The 27083-nt window shown below is 50.0% G+C and overlaps 1 long non-coding RNA gene across 1 annotated transcript; it reads right to left on the bottom strand.

Moving 5' to 3' along the window:
• Positions 1-1584: 1584 nt before the first annotated feature.
• On the bottom strand, positions 1585-8127 carry LOC137206327 (uncharacterized). The gene is made up of 3 exons (XR_010934617.1): positions 8023-8127; positions 7832-7942; positions 1585-1875 (listed from the first exon to the last, which is right to left on the bottom strand). It is a non-coding gene; the product is annotated as an uncharacterized lncRNA (long non-coding RNA).
• Positions 8128-27083: the final 18956 nt, after the last annotated feature.

The following is a 27083-nucleotide window of genomic DNA, read 5'->3' as shown; positions in this document are numbered from 1 at the left end:
GGGGGGCCATAGGAGTGTGGGCCACAGACACCACCTGCGGCTCATTTTTGTGATATGAAACTGATCTTAACAGACCTTACATTATATAAATTGTGACCCAAGCAGAGACCCCTGGGAGGGGAAAGCAGGACTCGCAGCTTCCAGCCTTTGTCCTTGAGTCATTCATTCATTCATTCATTCATTTACTCCCAAAAGCATTTATTGGATGCTTGTTATGGACTAGGCTTGCCTAGTCCATTAAAGAAACTGGAGGGGAATTTTTTAAAACTTGGAGTAACTATTAACTATTTTTTAAAAAAATCTCTTCTGTATGGTTATGTTTTCAGTTTGATATACAGTGTGGTTCATTTATTTATGTTCCTAATTATTTTTAGGCATTTCCCCCAAACTTGTTAATTTTTGATATAAAAGTGAAAACTGGATTAAAAAGGTGCAGTCAAGGGGCTTCCCTGGTGGCGCAGTGGTTGAGAGTCCGCCTGCCGATGCAGGGGACACGGGCTCGTGCCCTGGTCTGGGAGGATCCCACGTGCCGCGGAGCGGCTAGGCCCGTGAGCCATGGCCGCTGAGCCCGCGCGTCCAGAGCCTGTGCTCTGCAACAGGAGAGGCCACAACAGTGAGAGACCCGTGTACCGAAAAAAAAAAAAAAAAGAAAAAGAAAGGTGCAGTCAAAGAAGTTCCCCAACCAGCCCCAGCCCCGTGCGTAACCAATTTCATTAATTTTGAGATTATCCTCCAGTGTTTCTGTTTGTAAAAACTAGCAGATACATGTGTATATGTGTTTCTTTTCCTTTCTTTCTTACACAGAAAATAACTCCACAGTAAATACTCTTTCTTACCTTGCTTTTTTTTACTTCACAATACATTCTGGAAATCCCTCCACATCAGGACATAGAGATCTTCATTTTTTTTTTAAACAACTGCATAGCATCCAGTATGTGAACAGACTGTAGGTTTCTCGACAGCTCTCTGTGGTATGAGTGTTTCTACAGATCGTGCTACAATCACTTCCCAGAATTTCTGTGTAGTATTGTTGGATGTGTATCTTCAGGGTTGATTCCTGGAAGTGGGATGGCTGGGTTCAGGGAAAATGCCCGAAGTTCTGTTAGCTGTGATCAAAATTCCTTCCGTGGGAGGGTTGTACCACTAAGTACTCCTGTCAGCAGTGTATGAAAGTGGCTGATTTGGGGGGATGGGGTGGCAGGTCAACTCAGAGACTCTTTCTGTGATGCCCTGATGGGCATCCCTCCACCAACAGGATGAGTGGGATAGGGGGATGTCAAAATAGCTGTGCCACATGCCACAGCAGGGTCCAGGGTTTTGCAGGACCTCTGCCAGGCCAAGGAGGACCCCCTTATAACTGAAGGATCAAAAGAAGGTTTGGGATTTCCAGGGGTGTTTCTGGGATGGCCAGGACAGCTGGGTGGTCCTCAGAGAGCTTGGAGCAGAGGCCATTTACCATGTCATATTCCAGTGTGTAGACAACCTGCGGAGTGGTACCAGAGCACACTGGCTACTTTAGTCATCTCTTGCTGTGTGTATCAGTTATCTATTGCTGCATAACAAATTGCCCCAGAACTTACCAGCTCCAAATAATAAACATTTATTATCTCACACAGTTTCTTAGAGTCAGGAATCTAGCTTAGAATCAGGAATCTTAGCTGGGTGGTTTGGGTTCAGGGTCTCTTGAGAGGTTGCAGTCAAGATGTTGGTGGGGTCTGTTGTCTTCTGAAGGCTTGACAGGACTGGAGGATTGGCTTCCAAGATGGCTCACTCTCACAGCTGTTGGTGGGAGGCCTCAGTTCCTCACGTGTGGACCGCTCCATAGAGCTGCTTGAGTGTCCTCATAACATGGCAGCTAGCTTTCCCCAAAGTGAGCTATGAGAGACAGAGACAAGGAAGCTGCAATGTCTTCTATGACCAGGTCTCAGAAGTCTTACACAATTACTTCCACCTTATGCTATTCATTAGAAGTGAGTCACTAAGTCTAGTCCACATACAAGTGGAGAAGAATTAGGCTTCGTTTTCTTTAGAGGGGAGTGTCAAAAAACTTACAGACATATTTCAATCCACCACATTGTGTGACACACCACCCCACAACCTGCTGGCTTAAAACAACCACCATTTATTTATTCTGTTATCTGGACAGGGCTCAGCAGTATGGTTCTTCTGCTGGTCTCATCTGGGATTCCCCATGCAGCTGCAGTCACCTGGAGGCTTGATTGGGGTTGAAATTTCCAGATGGCTTCACTCACATGCCTGGCACTTCAGCTGGGATGGCTGGAATAGCTGGGGGTTGGCCGGGCAGATCTCTCTCCCCAGCAGGGTGGATTAGGGTTCCAAAAGGGAATCTTCCAAGAGCACAATTCCTAATCTGCATGGTCCTTTTCAAGACTCTGCTTGTGTCAAGCTTGCTAACATCCCATTTGACCAAAGCAGGTCACATGGCCAAGCCCAGAGTGTATGGGAGGTGACCACACAAAAGTGTGAATGCTGGGGGCGTGGGCCACCGGGACCCCCCATGAAACAGTCCTCTCACTGGCCACGTGCCAATCTAGAGCAAAGGGGAAGAGAGAGAAGGAATGACTTTTTGACTAGACCTCCAATTTTGTCTCCCCTCCCCCTGCCCCACCTCCACAGGCCTCTGCGGGTCCTAATAACATTTCATAAGTAGGCCTGGGTCTGCGGCTCCATGGGGAAACCTTGGTAGAGAAATTCTAGAGTTCTTTAAAAATACTATAACAAAGAGACTCCTTTGACAAAACTGACAGAAGCTCGAATTTGGGGGAACAGAAATATACTCAAAGTTACATCCTTAGGGGAAGCAGGTTTCCCATGAGTCTCTTGGGAGGACAAGGCCTAGGGGGTAGATTTGGAGGTGATTGGAGTTACCTTAAAATAGAAGGCAGAGTGGGGTGCTACCTACATGGTATGTATATGGCTGAGGCTGGGACTAAGGGGGTTGTCTTTTTCAGGCAGGGACATGTACCCCACCCACAGTGAGAAATGCTGCAAGTCACAGAGCAGAGGCCATGGATGTGTTGTCCATGTCCAGTTACAGGGAGGAAAGAACTGGGAACAAGAATCCAATCCACCCCAACATCTCTGGTGGAGACCGGGACCTGTGACCTCCCAGTGCGAAGAGCAGACAGCATGCCCTGGCTTCCAGCCACCTTTGCTCTCAGAGCCCTTTGAATGAGTGACCAGGAGAAATGTCAGACCCTCCGATCGATCGCTGGCACTGCTATTGTTAGTGATGAGGACGCTGGCATGGGTGGGCGTGGGGCTCTGCCACTCGGAAGATGTGGGTGCTACTTTTCCCTATCTTCCTGGGCGTGGTTGGGGATCTTCTGAGAGCCTTTCCCACATTTTCTGCCTTTGGAATGTTTTCTAGATACGACAGGAAGAAACTTGCATTATGCAATGTTCTCTGAGTTGACACAGAGGGTTGGAGTCGAGATTTTAGCCTGTATCCTTAGCACCAGAAGCTTTCACTTAAAAGCTTTATTGAGCATTGTTGGTGTGTGTATGTGTTTAAATAACGACCCATCACCAATTCTGAACAAAGTATAATAAAAGTGACAAATATTGGTCCACCGTACACAGATTGTCACTTTGGATTTACTGCCCCCCAACTTTTTCTTTCAGCGAGTCACACTAAATTCACACTCTGGGCCTTAATCCATCACCCTATCTTTTAACGAAACATCTAATTTCACCGTTTCTTTTCCTCCCTTAGTATGACTTCTCTTGAGGTGCATTGGCAGGACTGATTTTTATCATTTGTTACATATTTAAAACAACGCCTTGGATATAAATCAGAGCCTTTACTGGGATGCTCAAGAAGTCGCTTTAAACACAGTAAATTTAGTGCCTTTGACTCATCCTGGGAAGTATGACGTAGGGAGAGTAACTGAAGCCCCTTTGAACTCCAGGGACAGGAGAATCATCCCTTCAAGGAGAAAATCAAAGGTTTTCTCTGACGTGAAAACTTCCATTTCTTGAAATCAGGATTCAGGAACAGATAGCCAACAGTGCGTTGGTAGAATCCACAAGGGGCCAGAGAAATCTGTGTTTGAACCCCAACTCAGTCACTCACATACTGTGTGACCTCTGGGTAGTCACACTACATCTCTGAGCTTGTTTCCCACTTTTAAGATGGAGACAGACTGCTTACCTCAAGCTTGTGAGAATTAATGAAGAGGCCTGTGGAGGTGTGCCAGCACACAACAGGTGCTCAATACATGTTCTTTTACTCAGGAATCAAGGCCTCCCTCCCTGATAGGCCCCTGGGACCCTGTTCCCTAGAGGGAATGAAGCAGCCCCGTGTATCAGTTGGGTGGAAGCCTCAGGGTCCATCCCTGCAGCCCTTGCTCCTCCCACAGGATGGAGGAGGGTCTGCGTTCTGCCGCCTGTCCAAACTCAGAGCCTGCTGCTGGGGACTGTGGGGCTCCCAGTCTCCTGTCTCTGCCTCTAGTGCCTTCCCTAGGGTGACCCCAGGATGTCCTGGGGCCTCCAGGGAGGTTCCTGCCACCCCCAGTCTTTTCTGGAAGGAAACATGCCCCGGCCCACAGGGCTGATTACAAGAGCCAGGTTCTCCGAGACCTTCACCCCCACCCCTGTCTCCACTTTGGACATCCCCCCCCCCCCAGCCTCCCCATCGTACAGAGGAGGACGCCCAGGCCCCCTGCTGGGTGGGAGGGGTGCCTGTGTGTCAGGCAGGCAGGAAGGTACCAACAGCCTCGGTTCATCACCAGGGTCCTGACACCCAGCTCCCGACAGCCCTGGAGGGGACTCAGGGAGACAAAGGCAGGACTCCATGGCCACCCCACGCTCACAGCACTGAAGCAGACACGTTTCAGGTCCAGAGCATAATACAAGCACAGTGATGCCTGGACAGGGGCCGTCTACCCCACACGTGTATGTCTATCTACCCCTTCCCGATTCATTCACCTGCCATCCTTAAGGCTCCTACTACGTGCCAGGCCTGTGCTGAACACGACACGGATCAGACCCAGGTCCTGCCACTTCTGCTGGTCTCCTTGCTGTTTGAACACACGGAAGAATGTGGGAGCTCAGGGCCTTTGCACTGGCTGTTCCCTCTGCTAGATGCCTCTTCTCCCAGACTCCCACTCGGCAAAGTGTCCAGTCTAGAGGAAGGATAAGCTGGACACAGATGCTCCCAGCCCAGTCGGGACAGGGCTGAGGTCAGGGAAGGGTGAGGGGCTGAGGGCTCTGCCTGAGGAGCGGGGCAGAGATGGGGCCTGGGGGAGGAGGGTCCTTCCCTTCTCTCTCTCCTTCCACCTCCTCTCCCTGCCCCACTCATGTTCTTCCAGACATGTTTGCTCACCGTAAGCCCCCGCAGCTTCTTGCCACCTTTCTGAAGCCCCTGGTCCTCGGGGACCTGCTCATGTCACACTGTCTCTGGTCCAGCTCAGCTCAGCACTCTCCCTCCATCGTTTCCAACTGTGAAGTCCTGAGATGGCCTTGTGAATGGCTACGTGCGTGATGCCATCTCTTGAGAACCCGCCCGTGTACATCGCAGGTTTGGACGGCCCTCCGGCAGTTGTGTGGCCAACCTGCCCCCTGGGCTGCACGAGACAAGGCTACCTCAGCTGGACAGCTCCTTCCAGTAGCAGCACAGCTGAAATTAAGGGGGATAAATGGCTCCCGGCATTGTTACCAGCAAGACGTCTGGGGGGACATAAATTTCACGAGGAATTAGTCACTCTCAATTGCTTTATTTGGTTTTAACTTAGAATAGCGCCTAAATTATTCAGCTAGGGAGGCAGGGGAGGAGGCAGGCACGGGTTGCCAGTTCCTGCAGCAGCGCCAAGGAGTCACGGGCGGGTGGGAAAGTGACGACATCTGTCTGGGGGTGGCCGTTGGTGTAGCTTGTGGGCCGCCTGGATTCCTTCTGAATTTGGTAAAATCACGACTTTGCACTCCACGGTGTGGCTTCGAAGGGGAGGCGGGGGACGGGGTACTCCTGCCACGTGGAAACCCTCCCTTCCCACCCTACTTCCTGCTCCAGCTTCTGCCCATCTTCCTGCTCTGCTTCGCAACAAGACTCCCCCAGCCTCCAAGGCTCTCCCCGGCCCCCCCCCACCTCATCTCTTAAACCCCTTTCCAGGTAGGTTTTGCCCACACTGATCCTCGGGAGCAGCTCCTGAAGCCCCATGACCTCCCCGCTGCTAAATCCGACAGTTCATCCCCAGCCCCCGCCCCCCACGCTGCCCCTCCCCCTCCCCCACCCCCTAACTGGGCCCCAGGGCTCGGACCTCGGGCCTCTTCGTCCGACTACACTCTCCCCACTTGGTGAGCCTCAAAGCCATCAATTCATCAATGACCACTCAGCGTACTGCTCTGGACCAGACCTCGCCTGAAACTGCAGGCTCACAGGTACAATTGCCTTTTCGACTCCTTCACTTGGATGTCTCCTTAGACATCAGCCCGCAGACTGAATTCCCAATACCTCCTCCCCCACCCTAAGCCTTCTGCAAGGACCCTCCATCTGGTTCATAGTAACTCCGGTGTCCAGTTGCTCACGCATATCCGTGGCAGCTGTCTTGATTTCCCCTCCTCCCCTCACACGCCCTACCGAACCCATCCGCAAGTCTCACGGGCGCCACCTGCAGAGCGCATCCAGAATCCCACCTCCCCCGCTCCCACCCCCGCCCAAGCTGTCATCCTCTGTACCCCAGACCGCTGCATTCATATTTCCTGTGTCCACTGCTGTTCCCACAATTGAATCTCAGCGGGGCAGCTGGAAGGAAAGCATGAGGTAGGTCGTGTCCCTCCTTCCTGCTTTTCTGTTCAAAACCCTTTGAAGGCTCATGTCACAGAGCAAAGTCCTTACAGGAGCTTTGGGTACCAGCAGGAAGCCACCTCTGACTTCTCTTCTCTTTGCTCAAGCCATTTCTCCTGCTACGAACATCCCTGCCCAGACTAAGGCTCCTTCTGCCCACCAGTCTGTGGCCAGATTTCTCGGCCGAATGATGAATGCGGGATTCTGGGGTGCTCAGGAAGCCCCAGGCTAGGTCCCACGTTGGCATCAGGGACGCCCTGGGATTACAGGGATCAGAGCAGGCCCAGGGCATCCCCTGCCCAAGGCCTGATCAGGCTCCCAAGTTGGCAAGTAATTAACTTGCTTAATGAAGGCGTGCTTCCCTACCCGGGATGCTCTGGGGAGCTGAGTGACGTCCGCCGCAGATAGGGTCTCGTGCACTGTTGTTACAGCACATCAGGGTGTGGTGGGAGAAAACTAATTAGGAAGGGGGTTTCGGAAGCGCAGCCCCTTGAAGCAGAAGCCTGGGCGTGCTGCTGGCCTGGGAGAAGGGCTGGGGCGCTGGGTGCTGGTGGGGTCTGGGGAGCTCCATCTCCCTGTGATGCCCCCCCATGTGGGTGTGGTAATGGAGGGGAAAGAGCTGGCAGTGCCCCCCCAGGCATTTCTCATCCACCCCATTACGTGCTGTTCCCAGAATTGTGGCGGCAGCCCCTGTTCCTCCTGAACCACAGGCGTGAGGGGGAAAAGGCTCCCAAGCTTGCTGGTGCCCCTCCCTGGACCAGAAGGGCCTGGTCCCATGGTCTGTGTAAGGCAGAGCCAGCCCCTAAGACTTGGGGCCTTTGTCCCCACTCGTCCCTTGGGACAGGGCTCTCTCTGCTCTGTCCCACTCCTTACCCCTCTGCAGAAGCCCTGACCACTGCCTTACTCTGTCGCCGTCACCTCCTGCCGCTCCTCCCTGGGTGCTCTATACTGTGGGGCTGTCTCTTCTGCCTGCCTGCCTCAAGGCACTAACAGTTATTCAGCAAACACTGAGTGCCTACTGTGTACCTGGAGGCTGCAGATGGCAAAGAGAAAGACCGTCCCTGCTCCCGGGAAGCCTCCATCCCTGTGGTCCTGGATGCCGCAACAGCGTCATTATCAGCTGGGCAAAGCAGGGCACTGGAGGAGGAGGAGGTGAGAGGAGTTGTTAGGACATGGAGTTACACAGTGAGAACTGGGGGAAGCCCAGAATCACTTACTCTGAAAGGAAGGGTGTAGCTGGAGGCTGCTGCACTGAGGCAAGACATCTGCTGCTGGGAGATGATGCAGCCGTGCTCCGAGTCCATTCTGGAGGGGACTGGGAGGTCTTCGGAGCCTGGCTCCCTGGGCTGTACCATCCGGAGCTGTGAAAAGGGAGGCCTCAGAGAGATTCCATGTACAACATCTCATTCTCCCTCCCTCAGAAAGCAGGTGAGAATGTTCACTTAGGTTGGGGGCTCCTCCACTGTGTGGGACTCTGGGCTAAGACTGGGAAGGTAAGGGGCCAGATTTTGACTGGGGACGCCCCGAATCTATGGATCAATCTGGAGGCAATTGACATCTTCACAATATTGACTCTTCCCATCTGAACATAGTGTATCTCTCCACTTATTTGATCTGCCATTTCTCAATAATATTTTATAGTTTCCTGAGCAGTCTTATATCCCTTTACTTTTGAAAAAAAATTCATTGAGGCATATTTTACACACCAAAAAACGTACTATTTTAAAGTGTAAAATTCAGAGGTTTTTTTTAGTATATTCACAAGCTCGTGCAACCATCACCACTATCTAAGTCTAGAACATTTTCATCACCCCCAAAAGAAACCCATCCCCATTAGCTGTCCCTCCCCATTCTCCCCTCTCCCCAGCCCCGAAACCACTCATCTACTTTATGTCTCTGTGGGTTTGCCTATTCTGGACATCTCATGGAAAAGAAATCATACAACATGGGACCTGTTTATGTCTGGCTTCTTTCACTCGGTGCAGTGTTTTTTTGAGTTCATCCACGTCGTGGCATGTGCCAGTCGTCTGTTCCTTTTTATTGTCAAATACTATTCCGTTGTATGGATGGACCACAATTTATCTGTTCATCCACTGAAAGACACATAGCTTGTTTTTATTTTTTGGCTATTATGAATAGTGCTGCTATAAACATCTGTGTACAGGTTTTTATGTGGACATATGTTTGCATTTGTTTTGGAGTGGAATTGATGCGTCACATGCTAACTCTATATTTAAGGTTCTGAGGAACTGTCACTGTTTTCCAAAGTGGCCGCACCCCTGTATATTCCCACCAGCAGTGTATGAGGACTCCAAATGCTCCGTGTCCTTGCCGGCACTTGTTTGTTGTTATCTGCTGTCTGTCCTGTCCTCTGAAGTAGTTGAATGGATAAGTGATGATCACTTTGAAAGCGAGTCCCTTTAAAACCGAGTTCTTCTACTGAGTTTATGATTATCCTCTCTATCAACACTTTATTACCTTTCTTGTCCCAAAATTCTTACCCTCAAGATTGGGGAGTATCAAAGAAAAGCGGGGATTGAAACCATATACAAGCCCCTGTGTCCCTGTCCTTTGAAGTAAAAGATGTAGAAACAAAGAATACAGTAGCTGTTGGGCTGGGAAACTGGTAACAATTTAGACTATAAATCGGCCACATAGCAGAGTCATGGAACTCCCAGTTCCCTGAAAGATATACATAAAGGTCTGACACACATTCCTAAGTTGTTTTTATAGGAAGCAGATCCTGCACTAGGTGAAAACTACTGACTGCAAGCATGTAGGCCCCAAATGGGTTGAAACCAGAAGATTGGTGATGCTTGAAACTTCACCTGGATCTAGCCAATCCGAGAATTTAGCACAAGCTGATCACATACCCTGCAGCTCCCTCCGTCATTCTGCCTTTAAAACCCCTTCTCTGAAAGCCTTTGGGGAGTTCAGGTCTTTTGAGCATGAGCTGCCCGTTCTCCTTGCTTGGCACCTGCAAGAAACGCTGTACTTTCCTTTACCATCACCCAGTGTCAGTAGATGGACTTTGTTGCATGTCAGGCGAGCAGACCCAAATCCAGGTTCAGTAACAATTGCACAGATGAGGAGACTGAGGTCAGAGAGGGGAGGCAACGCACCCACAGATGCACAGTGAGTGATGGCAGGGCTGGGATCAGATCCCAGGTCCATCTAATTCAAATATCGTGCTCTGCCCTCACAAGAAACATTCCAATAACCAGGGTCAGGGGTGTGGGTCCTGTAGAGCATTATGAGACTTTGAGTCTCCCCGGGGAGTCAGGGGTCCTGGAGGAGGAAGGAGGTGGAGAAATCAAAGGGTCTCTCTGCCGAGCCTAGTTCAGGGTCCCAGGCTCAGCTCTTCCTGGACTCCAGGTGGGAGGCCATGAGCACAATGGTGGATGGAGCACAGACTGGGAGTCGGGCAGGACTGAGTGTGAATTGCAGCTTTGACCTTGACCTTAGGCAAGTTACTTAACTTGTCCCAGCCAGTTTCCTCATCTATAAGGTGGTAGTAATAACACAGACCTTGTAGGGATTTTGTGCAAAGTAAAGGAGATGGTGCATATGGAGGGCTCAGGCTGGTGTAAACCCTCAGTGAGGGACAGCTGTGATGATTATTACAATCACTGCAGGGTCCCCACATGCCATTGTACTTGCATTGTCTGTCCTCCACCCACCCCAACCCAAATGCAGGACAGTTCCTGGGCTGGGGTCCCTTGGGCCCAAGGCTGCCCTTGACCCAGCACCAGCAGTAGCCAGTATTGTTTTCTCTGACTGACAGATCCTCATACCCTTGGGGAGCTTCATCCTAGCCAGATGTGGGGACATGCTATCTGACTTCCTCCCATGCCCCAGCAACTCCTCAGGGCCCATGGCCTTCAGGGTCCTTCAGAGGCACCGAGAAGCCTGACTCAAAGGCACAAGGTGCTTGCATTGGCCTTTGCTGGGAAATATAAGTCATCTAGTTTACCTTCACTTAATTGAGCTATGAGCCCACAATCTGTCAAGAGAGAAATAAACACGGGGCGTCAAAGGAACACAGTTAGATGCTCTTCAGGTCGGTACTGGGAACAGATGTGCAATTCCTGGCCATTCCAAGCTGTCATCCGCAGAAGTGAGGGTCAGCTGCAGGTGTGTTTTGCATATTGAGAAGGAATAAGGGCGGGACACACCCATGGGATGTGCCCATGAGATACACCCACGGGAACCTTTTAAATGGCTGGGGGAAAAGGCCAGGAAAGAGAATAACCCTGTTGCCAAGAGCAAGGACCTGATTTCTGGTTAAATCATGACCCCTTGCTGCTGTGTCTGCAGGCATGTCTGAGGCTAGACACAGACTGGCCACCTGGTGCCTCCCCCCCTGCTCTGTCAGGGAGCCCCCCAAATAAATGGCCCCCCTCTCCCCAGCAGATGACTGCAGACACCCGCCTTCCCTCCTAGCCAGCAGCTGGTGGGGCCCCTGATCACATGAGGCTTCTGGCCGGAGAGAGATGGGGAGCGCAGGGGGGACACTGCTGAGACGGTATTAAAACACAGCTTTCAGAGGCACCATCTGTAACAATGGCCTGGATAAAAGCCCTGGCCCTGGCGTCTGATGCCAGCCTGCCTCTCCAGGGGGCAGGTTGGAACTGTTTAAAGGCACATAGGAGCCTTGTAGGAGCGGCAATTCCATGGTAGAAGGGCTCTGGCCACCACCAGGGGAAGCTGCGATGCAGGTTGGGTGCTACTGTGTTATGGGTTCAATTGTGTCTCCCCCTCCCCCATTCATATGTTGAAGTCCTAAAGCCCCCTACCTCGGAATGTGACCTTACTTAGAGATAGGGTCTTTACAGAGTTAAAGTAAGGTGGGCTCTAATCCAATATGATTGGTGTCCTCATAAAAAGGGGGAAATATGGACACACACACACACACACACACAGAGAATAGCATGTGAAAATTAGAGTTAGTCACCATAAGCCGGAACTTCAGAAGCTAAGAGAAAGGCCTGGAACAGATCCTTCCCTCACAGCCCTAAGAAACCAACCTTGCCGACACCTTGAATTTGGACTTTTGGCCTCCAGGACCGTGAGACAATACATTTCTGTTGTTTAAGCCCCCAGTCTATGGTATGGCAATATACTCGGAGTATTGTCACACATCATGGCTGGGAGGGTTAACGGCGTCAGGACTCCTCGGGGAGAGGATGGCGGAAGCTTCACATCTGGACACCTCCCAGACTTGGCAAAAGCCAAAGTCTTCCTTTGGCTGGTTCTGACGTGTACCCTTCTGCTCTAATAAAACTGTAATTGCAAGCACAGTGCTTTCCTGGGTCCTGAGAGGTGTTCTAGTGAATTATCGAACCTGAGAGAGTTTGGGGGAATCCTCTGAACTTGAAGTTGGGGGTCTCACCCTTGAGTTCGGCTAACTCCAGCTACAGCCCAACACCACCAGGGGGCAGTGGGGAGAGGTGGGGGGGGCAGGCTGGGGCGGAAGAGCCCCCTCCCAGAACAGATCAGTGTTCACGCCCCAAATAAAGGGAGCACCCGACAAATCTCATGACTACTTTATCCAGTTGAAGGAAGCTGTATTCTACCACAGCAGAAGGCAAATAAGAGCCCCATGGTGAGAATGTTTTCCGCATCACCAGCACCTTTCCCTGTACCTCTTTTTTTTTTTTTAATTAATTAATTTATTTTTGGCTGTGTTGGGTCTTCGTTGCTGCACGTGGGCTTTCTCTAGTTGCAGTGTGCGGAGGCTACTCTTCGTTTCAGTGCGCGGGCTTCTCATTGCAGTGGCTTCTCTTGCCGCGGAGCACAGGCTCTAGGCACGCAGGCTTCAGTAGTTGTGGCACTAGGGCTCAGTGGTTGTGGCTCACAGGGTCTAGAGCGCAGACTCAGTAGTTGTGGTGCACGGGCTTAGTTGTTCCGCGGCATGTGGGACCTTCCCGGACCAGGGCTCGAACCCGCGTCCCCTGCATTGGCAGGCGGACTCTCAACCACTGCGTCACCAGGGAAGCCCCACAAAATGTAATTTTAACCCTGAAGATGCCCTCATGATAGATTAAGTCATCACATAGCAAAGACCAATTGGAATGAATGATGATCTATGCCTGCAGATCATCATTAAGGAATTGGTTTTCTTTGGCGGTGGGCAGGGAGTGGGGAATGTCCCCTTTTCTCTTTCCTGCGTGGCCTGGACTCCAGACAGAGAAACACAGACAATTCCTTTTTAATGCATCCAAGCCCCCTTCGGCTCCCATAATTCTGTGGTCATTCAAATAGCATAGAACACTAATCACACCCCAAAATCTCCACCTTGGAAAATTAATTTCTCTCATTGTTTGAAAATATTTTCTGAGTGTTTCCTGGTCAATTTAGAGCCAGCTCAAGTCCTTAGTTGGTTTCCTTTCATGTCCATTCATCTGATGGATTCTTCTGAGAATTCCACTTTGAAAATGTAATTGACCATAAACAAAACAAAGGCCGCTGAAGGGGAGAGTGTGTATACACAATATCTGATGAGCTAATTTTTTTTATAGTTTTTTTTAACAGCTTTATTGGAGTATAATTGCTTTACAATGGTGTGTTAATTTCTGCTTTATAACAAAGTGAATCAGCTATACATATACATATGTCTCCATATCTCCTCCCTCTTGCGTCTCCCTCCCACCCTCCCTATCCCACCCCTCTAGATGGTCACAAAGCCCCAAGCTGATCTCCCTGTGCTATGCGGCTGCTTCCCACCAGCTATCTGTTTTACATTTGGTAGCGTATATATGTGATGAGCTAATTTTACCTCATTTTAATTACAACACTGGATGGCATTATAAATTTGTGTTCAATTAGGCTCAAGCCATCAGCTGCTGAATACATTATAAATTTTGTTAAATCAGCTCAACTGATGGTGTAAGCAGCAGTGTCATATCAAGCAAAGATACTGTCATCAGGTTAACTTAACCCCCCCATCCCCATTCAAACTTGTATACGTAGCCGTAAAATTGGTTAAATAAAGAAATAACAACCTTATAATGAACATGAGTGTGGACATAAAATCAAAGCATAGCACGAGGCCCTGGGTTCGATCCCTGGCACCTCCACCAAAAAAAAAAAAAAAAAAGAAAAAGAAAGAAAGCATAAAGAGTATAGCAAAATTCACAGAAGATCTGTAATGCTTGAAGCCAGCAATGCTATCGGCTATAGGAATAGAGATTTCATTCAGGCAAAAATCAGTCCCCCTGGAAGAAAAGAGGAGGAACAGAAAGGTTCAAATTGCATCTCTGCCAATCGGACCCACCTGGCTGCAGCAGATACTTTGAGTGAGGTGCCCCAGTTGGTTCAGTATTCTAGCTAGAAAGGAAAAGGGGGTGAAGAAGTGGGGTGGGCGGCGTGAGAGTTCACCAACCTCCTGCTCTCCTCTCCTTCCCTGCTCTCAGAGGCTGAACCTAGGCTAGCTGTGTGATCAGATCTGGCCAATGATATAAAAGAAGTGGTGTGTGTCCCTTCCAAGTTGAGGCACTGAGAAGATGGCCAGTCTGTCTTCTTTCCTGTCTCAGTGACTGACAGGCCTCCATCAGCCTGGATCCCTGAGTGACTGTGTGGAGGCCAGCCCCTCCCCTGGCCCTGCCTACCTGGGCCTACACCGTGAGCAGGAAGGAAATCTGCACTGAGTCACGGAGACGTTCAGGTTATTTTGTTACTGCGCAAAGCCTTTCCTATCCTGACAAATGCAAGAATTTTAAAATAATGGAAATATGGTAAAACTCAGAACACCGATTTGGACCATCAGTGTGGTGTGTCTCTGCTGAGAGAGTTTTAAGGAAGGCACTGCAGTCCCTTGGGGGGCTTGGGGTTATTATCTTGACCCTTTATGGTTAATGTACACATCTGTGTCTCAAATCTGTCCCTTGACACCTGTGCTGCCCTGGGCCGTAGTTTTGACCTGAACTTCTTACGTCCTGTGTTTGTAAAATGAGCCTAAACGTCATTCATTCATTCACTCATTCATCCATTCCTATATTCTGAACAGCAGGACGTGTTAGGGACTGTGCCGGGAGCTGAAGTGGGAATAATAATAATGATGGTAAGAATAAGAGTTAACAGTTATTGGGAGCTCGCCATGGGGCGAATAATGTGCCAAATGTTTCACGTGCATTGTGAGCTTTAATTCTCACCCCACTGCACGTGGCAGGTTCTAGCCTCACCCCTGTTTTACAACAGAAGGAACTGGAGCCTAAAGGCGAAAGAAGGTGCCGCCCCAGAAAGTGACAGCCGGGACTTGAGCTGGTCCAGGTCCCTCCCACCAGCCCCTCTCCTGAAATGCCCTCTGTTCTTTTCGCTTCTCCGCTGAAGCCCTTCAAAGTCTCTCTGCTGCTCTTAGGATAGTGACCTTCACCCTTGCCTGCTGCAGGGCCCCCTGCTTCTGCCATCCCCTCCGTCCCTCTGTCTCATCTGTGTGACACTTGTGTCCACCTGAGGAGTCTTCCCTCTGTCTGGATCCAACTCCAAGGCTGCATCTTCTGTGAAGCCCCTGAGCCTCTACTGCCTGACCCCCATTCTCTCCTCCCGACCACATAGGTGCCTGGTCCCACCCGCTTGATCTCTGTCCGTGCTTCAAGCATCATCGTCATGGTTTACTCCTGGTCTGTCCCCCCACGGGACCAGGGTCCCTCATCCTTGTCTCTCTGGCCCAGCGTGGCACACAGTGGGGTTCAGTGCCTGTTCGGTTATATCCAAACTCACCTATGGGAGGCAGGAAATCCTGGCAGATCTGGGATGGCAGTCAGCTCCCCCTGGGGCAGCCACAACCTTGGCGATAACAGCACCTGTACATCCCTAATCACAGGTCCGGCAGCTCCCTGGAGGCCCTTCCCCCATTAACAGAGCACAATGGCCCCTACAGCCGATTAGCGGCCATTTAATCCTAGGAACCAGCCGTTAGAGCTCATGGTCCTTAGTGGTTAAAGAGGACACAGCTGAGGGAAGAGTCGAAAGGCCACTCCTTTCCATCTGAACTCAGCCGGGTTCCTGGATCCCCACAGCCCTGTTTGTCTAAACAGGCCCACCCAGGTTCCTGGATCAGAACCTGGAGATGACGCCTGTCATTCAAAGAGTTCTCCAGGGGCTGAGGGGAGGCCCAGATTCCAGAACTGGAGACCAAGCAGGTGCACCCTCTGCCATCTTCCCTCCTTCCATCTCCGCCACCTCCACCACCAAGACGGTGGGGAATTCCCAGGGGTCACGAAGCTGGAACGTTCTTCCCAGAGGTGACCATCTCTCCCTGGGGGAGCTGCTCTCTCCATCCTGCTGTGCACTTGAATCCTAGACTCAAGGCAGGGCCCGGGCACCAGTATTATCTTAAAGCTCCCAGGTAAGTGCGGCGTGCAGCCAGGTTGGGAGCAACTCTGCTAGGGGTGCTGGGGGGAAGACTTCCAGGCAGGAAGCAGAGGGAGGCTGGGCTGACCCTTTGGAAGAAGGTCCTGCTGCCTTCTCCCTGCCTCTCCAGCATCTGTCATCAATGATGCTGCTGTCAGAGGAAGCCAACCGTGCACCCCGACGTTACAGCAGGCATCAGAAGATGCACTGTGCTGCTGAGAAGGCATCTCTGTGGAACGTCTGTTGATCCCAGGGTGTACCAGCCAGTCGCAGGCTGACTGAGCCTGCTTCTCTTCCTTGTCGTGACTTCCTGAACGTCAAGCCCGCCGCATTCTCAACTCCATCCTCCCTCTTCCGGCCTCGCTGTGACGTAGAGGAAAGGGCCCGGGCTTGGAGTAAGAACACCTGGCTTTTGATCCTTAACGACCAGGCCTGTGATCCTGGGAAATGTAAGGAACCTCAATAACCTCATCTGTAAAATGGGCGTAAGATTGCCCTTGCCAGGCTCAGGCAGGACTCCAGTGTGGTTGTGCTGGTGACACTCTGATAAACTGCATAGAACACATCTGTCACTTTCCTGTTCACTTGGCAAACATTTGCATAGCAACTACTGGGGACCAGGCAGGGAGCTGGCTGCTGGGTGTTGAGAACCACCAGCGATTGTCAGAGAGTCAGTCCATTGATCGGACACACGGTGAGGTCACAGGGTCCTCCCTCTCCAAGTCAAATGATCGTGGGTCAGTTGCGGAAGACGTTCCAGACACAGACCGGAAAGGTGGGAATTAAACCTCATGGCCAACTTCAAAAGGGGCTGAGCGGAGGGGGTTCTCTAGATTTTAAAATTAAATGGATCTGGCTTTTAGCTATGACCACTTCCTCCTCTCCCCCTTCTCCTCCTTTTTCAGCCTCTTTCTTCTTCTTTTTTCAGTACTGAGACCATTTTAATGTTATCAGCTTTATTTCTTATTCACCATTTTCCTCCCAACAATAAAACCCTCCTTGGTGTCTCCATTTACAAGGATATCTGGAGTTATTTGCATCCTGACAGCTGAAATCAAATATTTTAAGACCGGTCATGAGGAAAGCAGTAAATCTATGACTGGGCTGCAGCCCAAACGAATAATAAAAAAGATCTCACATCAAAGTAATAAACAACAGTAATACCAGCAGCTCATTAGAGTTCAAGATTCATAATCGTGATGGACAAGTATTTTAATAAAAAGGGAAAGGGCAATGAGAAACCAAAATGCTTGTTTTTTTTCCTTTTATTCAGTCTCTTCTCTTTTTTGGAGGGGGGAGGGCTCATCATTGTGATTTTAGATGATTAGTTCTTGGGGTGGGAGAGCTCTGAGGACTTCTGGTTTTGATTAATAAACACAGTCAGAGGTACAAGGAAAAGAAACGCCATAGCGAGGAATCACTGGGTGAGTCGGAGTTGTGTCAAAAGACTCCTTCTGTTTCCTCACTAACACCCCACCTTGTTTTGGGCCAAATTATCCTCTGATAGTCTATGATTAGATAGTGTGTCACCCTGGTGACTCTCTTTGTGCTGGGGTCTCCTGAGCAGGTACGGATTCAGGTAATGTATTAGTTACCCATGGCTGCATAACAAATTATCTCCAAATTTAGCAGCTGAAAAAAGAAATATTTATCATCTCACACAATTTCTGTGGGTCAGGAATTGGAGCGCAGCTTAGCTGGGTGAGTCTGGTTCTGGGGTCTCTTGTGAGGTTCAGTTAAGACGTCTTCAAGTCTGAAGGCTTGACTGGGGCTGGAGAATCTGCTCTCCCAGGGGAATCACTCATGTGGCAGGAAAATGAAGTGTCGGCTGTGGGTGGAGGCTTCAGTTCCTCACCATGTGGACTTCCCCACAGGACAGCTTGAGTGTCCTCACAACATGGTGGCTGGTTTCCCCCAGAGTGAGTGATTTAAGAGAGAACATGGGGGAAGCCACGACACATTTTATGATCTAGTGTCTGAAGTCACTGTGTCATTTCCACAATATCCTATTGGCTGCACAGTTCAGCTCTATTCAGTGTTTGAGGGGACCACACCAGGATGTGAATATCAGGAGGTGAGGACTGTTAGGACCATCCCACAGACACATCTTCCCCAAGCTGCCTCTGAATAAGAAAGGAAATGCTTTGAAGAGCATCACGTCAAGCCACAGAAAGGCCAGTTCCTAAACTTTCAGGGAGTTTTTTTTTTTTTTTTTTTTTTTTACCAAGAAGGAAAGGAGAAAGGCATGGGCAAATAGACTGTATCTTGCCTGCTTTTGCGTGTCCATTGGCAGTGGCTGTCTGGAGCAATGAGACAAGAAGAACACTGAGCCCCAATCAGGGCTCAGCAGCAGAGCATGGCAATTGATTGGTGATGTCTGCCTCGGGCACAGGACTGGGGACTGGTAACACAGAGGTGCCTTCATTACTCTGACTTACCAAGGCCAGACTCTGCAGGGAACACAGGAGCAGTCAGACATGGTAACAAGCCACAAGCACTGGGTTGATCACGAGGCAAGACAGAGTCACAAGACCTTTCCACCACACAGGTGTGGAGGTGACCCTCCCCTGATATTCTGGTCCCTGAAGGTCCCAGATTCACAATCTCATGGAGTATAGAACCAGAAGCGTCCCCAGAAGCCATAAAGTCAAGTGTATTTCAAACAGTTTTTGGTTTAGATTCCCTTTTTCTCTCCCTCTCTCCCTCCCCCACTGAGGCCCGTGACCACAACATACAAAACAGGTAAAAGTGGGATTGTTTGGGTGGAAGTGAAGGTGGGCAGTTTGGAGCCCCCTGGATCACCACGGGGGCCTCTGAGGTGCCTGTGCTAGAGTTCCATGGGGCACAGTTTGAAAACCACTGATTTTCCCCACTTCCCCCATTTTACAGCTGAATAAACTGAGTCCAAGAGCGAGAAAGGGATGGGTCTCCAGATGGTCGTTGCTCAGATGCAGGTGTTCCTGAGGTGGGGAGGAGATTTGGGCATCCTGGTGTGGTCAATCCTGTGACTGGCTGACTCTCGTCTGCAGCAGTGGGACCTGAGGACAGGGGGGGCTGTCACGAGCACCGGCGCCTCCCGGGCCGGGAGCAAAGGTGCCTCTCCTTTCCTGCCTCCACTCTCAACATCCTCTGCGCACGCCTGTGCGCACGTGCACGTATGTCAATCACACCAAACCCGTAGAACAGACGGCCTCCGGGATTCTTAAAGCCTGATGAGACAGTGTTCAAAGTGTGTCGTTACCTTTTGCTTCGTCGCCGAGTTAAAGTAGCGGGAGTGGGGGGGGGGGTGTTGGTTCTGCACAGCTTCCACCGAGGGCTAATGTAGTTGTGATTTGTGGCGAACATTTATGGTTTAATAAAGTGACTTTCCAGTGGCCGCGTGGATCACAACTCAAGTGAGGAGTCTCACTGGGGAAGCATCTGGTGGCGACGACTGTTAAAATAAAACACGTCGATGAGCCATCTTGTCAGGCTCCTTCAGTGTGACTCACCCTCCCCCAGCCAGACGGTAAGAAAAGAGTGAGAAAAGTCAGGGGTGGGGAGGCGGATGCCCAGAGAGGGAATCCTGTCCGGGAGGGTCTCCGTGGGGCGGGAGAACAGGGCGCACGGGGCCCTCCCCGTGACTCAGGGAACCACCCCTCGTGGCGCCTCCTTAGACCACAGAAGTGATACCACTGTCATGACCACACTGTCTGCAGAGCATGTGGCAATGACTTTGTTGCACTTTCTTGTGGGTTCCAGAAGTCCACAGGATCCCCGAATGCTGTAGCATTCGGGCTATAGGCTCAATTTCAACGAATGGGGACGCACAACTCTTTGGAAATAAGAAATTTCTGGTTGCACATTGTTATGGACTGAACTGTCCCTCTCTCCTATTCATATGTTGAAGTTCTAGCCCCTAGGACCTCAGAATATGACTGTATTTGGAAATAGGTCCTTTAAAGAGGTAATTAAGTTAGAATGAGGTCATTAGGGTAGGCCCTAATCCGATAGGACTGGGGTCCTTATAAGAAGAGAAGATTAGGACACAGACACACACAGAGGGACAATGACATGAGGACACAGGGAGAAGACGGCCATCGACAAGCCAAGGAGAGAGGCCTCAGGGGAGACCAACCCTGCAGACACCTTGATCTCAGACTTCCAGTCTCCAGAACTGGGAGAAAACCAAATTCTGTTGTTCAAGCCACGTGGTGTTCTGTTATGACAGCTGGAGCTGAGTAACACGCCAATGACCAATGGAGAGATTTAAAGCAGTCTGTTTGTTCTTAAGGATTAACGCAGTAACTCAGACCCCGTGCTTATGAGAGGATGCCGAGGATGATCAGGACAGAATTCTCTCCCGAGGTTAATGTTAGCAAGGACTTTTAAAGTAAGTTTTCCAGGCCCTCGGGGACCCCTAAGGATTGTTGCTGAGAAAAGGCTCCTTGCTGAGAGCTGCTGTCTTCCTCACCCAGGACAGGGGGCTGGAGCAGTGTTCATATGTCTTCAAATTCATTCATTCATTTCTTCATTTATTCATTCAGCAACCTCTAATTTAGCACCTAGTGCTATAGCCTTCCAGAGTTGACTCTGGCCAGCAGAGGGGTCCCTTTTTCTCAAAGTGTGGCCTTTTTTTTTTTTCTTTTCATTTTTAGGTCACATTATTTTATTTAGGTCCCTGGATAATCCATCTTTTTTTTTTTTGGCCGCACTGGGTGGCTTGCAGGATCTTAGCTCCCCGACCAGGGATTGAACCCTGACCCCCACAGTGAAAGCGCTGAGTCCTAACCACTGACCACCAGGGAATTCCCGTGGATGTTCCAGAACAGTCTGTACGGTACATCTGCACGCTGTGTATATGCACATGAAAGGGAAATGAGGAATTTAAGCAATCGGCAGATTTCTTTTTTATTTTAGTTGATTTACAATGTCGTGTTAATGACTGCTGCACAGCAAAGTGGTTCGGCTACACATATACATACATTTTTTTTAATATTCTTATCCATTACGGTTTATCATAGGGTATTGGATATAATCCTCTGTGCTATACAGTAGGACCTTGTCGTTTATCCATCCTATAAATAAAAGCTTACATCTGCTCACCCCAACCTCCCGCTCCATCCCTCCCCCAAGCCCCTCAAACTGTGGCCTTAAAATCTCCTGTTAAAAATTCAGACTGTGGGGCGCACCCAGCCCTGCCGAGTCAGAACCTCTGGGGGCGAGGCCTGGGAATCTGCCTTTCGAACACACTTTCTGTGGATTCTGGTGCAGATGAACGTTTGAGAGCTTGTGTCGCGTGGTACCCCTCAGGCTGGCCTTTGTGGCCTCTGCTCGGACACGGCCAGTGAAGGGCCTGCCACCTCCCGAGGGTCCTGCCTCATACATGCTCTCCATCTTGGAGGTGAAACCTGCGTTCTGCAGCTTCTACCCTGGGGTCCGGCTGCGCCTTCCAGGCCCCCTTCCCCTACACCCTCCAGGTATTTGAGGGCACACGTGCGTGCGAGCAGCAGAGGCGGGGCGAGAAGGGAAAAGCAGGGCGAGAGGAGGGAGAAGGTTCCAAACAGCGAGTACCAGAGGACAACTGATGTTTCCACTCCCAGGGAAGGGAGTGATGGGGAACCAGCGAGATGTGAGATGATGTTTCAAAACCTTCACCTCTGTGCTTTTCCTTTCTGGAAGCTGGGAGCATTCATACAGCCTGAGGAGAATTTGAATTGTTGAGGCTGGATTTCCGAGAGAAGTTCGGCCTCAGCTTCCTGAACAGGCTTGTGAGGGGTACAGAGGAAACAATCCCGGTGAGAGCCGTAGATTCATGAGAGCCAGGTCTGGTGGGCCAGGGAAGGCTCTAGAAGAGTGCCGTCCAATAGAAATAGAATATGGGCCACATTAAAGAAAAATATATATCTGAAGCATAGGATACATATATGATAGATCTAAAGGAGATCATCTCACTATGCAATCAGTGTAAAACATCGAGACGTTTATTTTTCTTGTGAGTCTTTGGAATTGGGTGTGTATTTTACACTTACAGCACATCTCAGTTTGGATGGGCCACTTTTCAGGTGTTCGGTGGACACACGTGGCCGACGGCTGCCATGTTTGATGGCAGAGTCCTTGATAATCAAATGGGGAAGCCATCAGGGCATGGAGTATCAGCCACGATGTGTGAACAGAGCGAGCTGAGAGGGTAACTTACCACCCTCCCCGGCCCCACGCACAGGAAGGCCTGCGGGGGCGGGGTGAGGGTCTGACCGCAGAGGAGGGTCGGGTGAGTGAGGCACTCACCTCACATGCCCAATTTAAGGGGTGCCTCAAGCTCAGCAATCGAGACAAATAATATATTAATGCAATAATTTTTAAAAATGAAAAGTGATGAAAAAATATTCACCATGAACAAGACAGCAAAATTGTCAAGACAGGATCAGACCCTGCCTGTGCATTCACTGCCCTCACTCACCTCCCCTTCATCCCAGCCCCATAAGGTCCATGGCATCAATGTCTCATTCCTTCCTTCCCTTTCGGGCCTGCGGTTTGGGTAGGATGGCCCACAGGCCTGGCTCTGGGGTTAAGCTTGTGACTGGGCCTTTCCAACGAAAGGCATCATTTGTATTAATTACCTATTGCTGCATAAAAAGTTACATCAAACTTCGTGGCTTAAAAGAACAAAGAAACACCCATTATGTCATGGTCTCTGTGGGTCAGGAACTCGGGAGCCGCTTAGCTGGGTGGTTCTCGCTCCAAATCTCTCGTGAGGCTGCAGTCAGGTGGTCGGCCAGCCTGCCGTCACCTGAAGGTTTGACGGGGCTGGGAGAGCCACCTCCAAGAGGGTTCACGCATGTGGCTGGCACCTTGGTGTTGGCTGTTGGTGGGAGGTCTCAGTCCTTCTCAACAACGGCCTCTCCACAGGGCTGCTTGAGTGTCCTTATGACACGGCGGCTGGCTTTGCCCAGAGTTGGTGATCTGAGATGAGCACGGCAGAGCTGCAACGTTCTTTATAGCTTAGCCTCAGAAGTCACGTTCCGTCGTTTCCGCAAATCCTCTTGTTTACACAGATCAGCCCTATTCGTCGAGAGATGGGCTGACATCGTAAGAACACCAAGAGGCAACAGAGATTGGGCACCATCTTGGAGGCTGGCTACCACCCCGTCTCGGTTTCGGGAGCATGTCTGTGGCCCATGGTGCATCCAGAACTTTCTCTGAAATCCCTGGGAAGCAGGTGGTCTTCTTCACTGCAAGGCTGGTAACTAGATCGAAGGCCTGCACAACATTGACCCTAGAGGGCCTCCTCAGGCCTTCTCATGCCTTCTGTCTATACCGAACATATTTTTTGATTGATTATAAAAAATAATACATATTCTTTATAAAGATATTTTAAGATTATTCCCAATCTTGACACTTAGAGGAAATCTTTGCTAACATCTTGACGTGTTTCTTCTTTTCTTTCTCCTGGTCTCTGTCTGTCCATGTCTGTCTGCCTTTTTCTCACTTCCCATCCACCCTCCCTCACCCCCATCATCCTTTTTATAGCAAGACATTTAGGCTGATCTCATTACTGCACATCTTCTGTGGCATAAAACTAAAAATAAAAGCTAATGAGTCATGGTATCTCCAGGCCCTGGTTCCCCAAGAACCAGGATGATGGGGGGCTTGTAGCAGCCTCAGCGACGGCTCCTGAAGAGTCATCTGGACCCTGGTCTACCTGCTTCCCCTGGGGTCTTTAGCCTCTGTTGGGGTCAGTGTTACAGTCCAGAGGCCCCACCCATTTTTATGCCTTCGGCCAGCTTCGTGTGGGGAAGGGGCAGCTGTGAACACTGTGAGTCCCAGGGCCTGGGGGAGGCCGGTCTCTTAGGGGGCGGGGCTCATGTTCACCCTTCTGCACTGGCTTCTAAGGCTTGGTCTCTTCCCTGGGGTCAGCTACAGTGGGGGCACTCATGGACCAAACTCCCGTCGCCTCTGGTGGCAGCTGGATTGACCGACCCTTCCGACCCTGCACCTAGCCACCCTTGTGACTCTGCTCTCTGGGTTCCAGCCTCTGGTAGCCACGTGGCCTAGTGGCCCTCCACCCTCTGACTGCAGCAAAGCTGGGTGTCCACCATTCTGCCAACAACCTTCTCGCCCTGCTGGAGCAGGAACAAGCAAACGGAGGGGTCTCTCTGGCCGACCTGGGGCTCCTGGTCTGGCCGGCTGCCCCCCTGATGCCAGCCTCAGCCCAGCCTCCCTCTCCCTCCTCCACCTTTGGTGCCCAGGCCCACTCCCCTTCAGGCCCCACCAGCTCGTGTCCATTTCCCCGTCATGGCCTCCCCCTCCCCCATCACTCCTGCCCCTCCCTCCCTCTTCCAGAAGCCCTGGTCACTACCTGCTATGGTCATTTCTCCTCCACACCTGAATTTACACTAATGAGGTGACCCAGGTGGGGCCCTAGGTAACTACAGGATGGGGCTGGTCACCAGAAAGAACAAACATTGGATCAGAGGGTGGGAACTTTCAGCCTCACCACCAGCCCCAATCTCTGGGAGAGGAAGGGGGCTGGAGATTGAGTTATAAACATGCAAACAAGATTTTGTGAGTTTCCGGTTTGGTGAATACGTTGACTTCCTGGGAGGTTGGTGCACTAGAAGACATGGGTGCCCCACGCCCCTCCCCCATGCCTGGCCCCGTGCATCTCTTCCATTGGCAGTTCCTGAGTTGTATCTTTTATAATAAACCAGTAAACATAGGGACTTCCCTGGTGGTCCAGCCGTTAACGCTCCACACTCCCAATGCAGGGGGCCTGGGTTCGATCCCTGGCCAGGGAACTAGACCCCGCATGCCGCAACTGAAGGTCGCGCATGCTGCAACTGAAGATCCTGTGTACCGCAACTGAGACCCGGTGCAGCCAAATTAATTAATTAATTAATAAAAAAATATATAATAAATAAATAAATAAACCAGTAAGCATAAATAAAGTATTCTCCTGAGTTCTGTGAGCTGTTGTAGTGAATTATCGAACCCGAGGAGTAGGTGTGGAAACTTCTGGACTTATAACTGGTTGGCCAAAAGTATAGGTGGTTCCTGGACCTTGCCAGGGGCTGTCTTGTGGGGCTGAGCCCTTAACCTGGTGGGACACCCAGTTCGTGGGTGGAGAGCCGGAGAATTGGTTGGTGCTGGAGAAGACATCGTATTTTTGGTGTCAGGAAGAAAAAAGGCATTAGAAAGCCCTCGCTAACAAACACATTTGGAAATGGATTGGAAGGAGATTTGGGGGCTTCTGATGTGCAGTGATGGGCCCCACTCCCAGCCCGTGCACATTTGCACCCTCCTGGTTCTTCCTAGAAGGGACCAGGGCCATTGGCGCTGACAAAGATGCCATCATAGTGTATGAGCAACGGAGCTGGAGACCCTGATGCTTCGCTTGGGAAATTTATTGAATCAATTGATCCGGCAGCCCCGCCATGCAGGAGGCCAAGTGCTACCCTCTTTCTTTTGTTGTTGAGATTCTGACGCTAACTCTGCTTAATGTGTCTCATGCTGCACATATTTGGAAACTAACTTTTTATGTTGCTCATTTAGAGAAGAACAAAGGCTTCCTTCGAACAGAGGTAATTATTAAGTCACAGCCAATACCTCAAATTTGCAAGAAAGCAGAAGCTGAGCTGTTAATTTGAATCTGGTCCAGCGGAGCCCTTGGTAACCTCGCCCTCTGTTCCGCCATGAGACCGTGCTCCTGCACAAATGGGGTCCGTTTTTCCCCCAAGTAACTCTTGGCTCTGTCAAAATAATAAAATACCCCCCCAACATCTCAGCATGAGTTCTGGCCAAGAAAAGCAAAGAAATTTCTGCTCTCAAATTCTTCCCCTGAGCTAAGTAGGCCAGCATTCATCAAAAAGTACACAGAATTCATTTCCTTAAAAAAAAAATTGGTTTGCCTTCCTTCTTGTTCATTCAAAGAAAGACCTTGTTTACCAAAGGAGAAAGAAAAGGAGAGAATGAGGGATAAGTGAGGAGAAAGGAAGGAAAGAGAAGGAAGGAGAGAGGGGGAGGGGGGGGAAGTGGTTGGATGCTGATTAAGGCTCAGAGCAGGAGCTCAGACAGCAAACAGGTCTGGATGGGGGGTAGGGGTGGGGGTGAAGGAGAAAGGAGCCAGAGACCCCTGGGACCAGCCACGTGTCCTATGACATCACAGTCTCATTTCCTCGTGTATAAAATATGAGTTATCAAATCTACCTCAAGGGTACAGGGCTTAAATAGGAAAGAAATAAGAAATGTGTACAGTTAGGATTATCATACTAAGTGAAGTAAATCAGACCGAGAAGGACAAATATATGACATAGTTTATATGTGGCATCTAAAAAAATGGTACAAATGAACTTCTTTACAAAACAGAAATAGACTCACAGATATAGAAAAGAAACCTATGGTTACCAAAGGGGAAAGCGGGGGAGGGATAAATTAGGAGTTTGGGATTAAAATATACACACTATTACATATACAATAGATAACCAACAAGGTCCCACTGTATAGTACAGGGAACTATATTCAATATCTTGTAATAACCTATAATGGAAAAGCATCTTAAAAAGAATACATTTGTGAATATATGTATACATATAACTGAATCACTTTACTGTACACTTGAAACTAACACAACATTGCAAATCAACAATACTTAAATTAAAATTTTAAAATTAAAAAAAAGAAATGTCTGTAGTAAGAAAACAAAAAACTCAGTTAAAAATGGGCAAAAGATTTGAACAGACACTTCACCAAAGTAAGTACACAGATGGCCAATAAACACACGCATAGATGCTCGACATCATCTGTCACCAGGGAAATGCAAATTAAACCACATGGAGTTACTATTCCACACCTATTAGCATGGCTACAATTTTAAAAAGAGAGAGAGACACAGAGAGAGAGAGAGAGAGAGAGACACAGAGACAGAGAGAGACAGAGACAAAGAGAG

This window comes from Pseudorca crassidens, chromosome 15, assembly GCF_039906515.1.
Source record: "Pseudorca crassidens isolate mPseCra1 chromosome 15, mPseCra1.hap1, whole genome shotgun sequence".
Classification (NCBI taxonomy): domain Eukaryota; kingdom Metazoa; phylum Chordata; class Mammalia; order Artiodactyla; family Delphinidae; genus Pseudorca; species Pseudorca crassidens.
Note: the sequence above shows the minus strand (reverse complement) of the source record. Positions and strands in the feature narration are given on the sequence as shown.